At 39.5% G+C, this 1598-nt stretch overlaps 1 non-coding gene across 1 annotated transcript; it reads right to left on the bottom strand.

The window, feature by feature from the left end:
• Nucleotides 1-1055: 1055 nt before the first annotated feature.
• On the bottom strand, nucleotides 1056-1162 carry LOC141715489 (small nucleolar RNA R71). The gene has a single exon (XR_012572250.1). It is a non-coding gene; the product is annotated as a small nucleolar RNA R71 (small nucleolar RNA).
• Nucleotides 1163-1598: the final 436 nt, after the last annotated feature.

Below are 1598 nucleotides of genomic sequence, written 5' to 3' on the forward strand. Positions count from 1 at the left end.
TAACCGTTTTATTCGCCCTGTGTAATCAAAAGGAATAACTTGTGCTTAAATCGTTATTTTGTCAATTTCTGTAGACATATAGGGACTCAACATAATTGATGTCTATTCAACTTCTATCTTAATTGTGGATGTTTGGTAGAATGGTATTAGTACAATGAAAGTTGGCTTTTATCAGTTTCGTGTTATTCGATTAATATCATCACTGTTGCATGCTAAGGGTAATAACAATAACTATCGAAGGAAGTAGTAATGAAGTTGTGATCTCATGAGTGTTTTAATATTGTTAATTTGAAATGTTAATTAAGTGGTTAATTTTAGTAGTTAATTGTAGTTAATAATTAGTCAACAATTCTATGTGTTAGTGTCTTAACATTGAGAAGTAATCATACATTGGTGAGTGAGTTTAATTGAACAATAATTAGTCTGAGTCTCTATGGGAACAAACTAGAAAGTATTCTATATTACTTGCGAACGCGTATACTTGCGTGTATTATTAGCGCGTATTTTTTCCCTAACAAGTTTTTGGCGCCGCTGCCGGGGACTCGGCGTATTTGTTTAGTTTATGTACTTACCATCATTGGTCGTTAGGACTCAGTGATTAAGATGTATTTATTACGTATTGTTTCTGGTTGTGTTTCAGGTACTTTAGTGAGCGTTTATGCAAACTCGTTCTCGTACTCGCAAGAGGACTTTAGATACAGCTGAAGAGACAGACGAAGTTCTTGATATTCCAGAAAAGATAGATTTTGAAGATTCGGATTCAGGAATTGAGCAGAAAGAACCAGTAATCATGGGTGATCATATTGTTCAGGCCGATCCAGCTCTTATGGACTTTTCTCGGTCTAAAATTGATGACATTCAGTCAAACATTCTTCATCTGGCTATTCAAGTATAATGGCATAACTGATGAGGCTATCAAGCTGAGGCTTTTCCCATTCTCACTGAGGGACAAAGCTAAGGACTGGTTACATTCTGAATCAGCTGGATCTATCACTACTTGGCAAGATCTTACGCAAAAGTTCCTGGTGAAGTTTTATCCGATGGCAAAGACTGCTGCTATGAGGAGTGCTCTTACTCAGTTTGCGCAGCAACCTACAGAATCTATGTGTGAAGCTTGGGAACGCTACAAGGAAATGTTGAGGAAGTGTCCACATCATGGAATGCCCGATTGGATGGTGATCACTGGTTTCTATAATGGTTTGGGGGCCCAATCTCGGCCCATGCTCGATGCAGCAGCTGGAGGCGCCTTGTGGGCCAAAAGCTATACTGAGGCTTATAATCTTATCGAGACTATGGCTGTAAATGAGTATCAAAACCCAACTCAGAGGATGATGCCTGGGAAGGTAGCAGGTATTCTGGAAGTCGATGCAGCCACCGCTATTACAGCGCAGCTCCAAGCGCTGTCTATGAAGTTCGATTCTCTAGCGACCTATGGAGTCAATCAAATAGCTATGGTCTGTGTGTTTGTGCAGGTTCTCATGCTATGGATCAGTGTTCTCTCATCAATGAATCTGTTCAGTATGTGAACAATTATCAGCGACAACAGCAGCCTGTGCCAGCTACTTATCATCCTAATAACAGAAATCATCCAAATTTCA

This window comes from Apium graveolens, chromosome 3, assembly GCF_009905375.1.
Source record: "Apium graveolens cultivar Ventura chromosome 3, ASM990537v1, whole genome shotgun sequence".
Lineage (NCBI taxonomy): Eukaryota > Viridiplantae > Streptophyta > Magnoliopsida > Apiales > Apiaceae > Apium > Apium graveolens.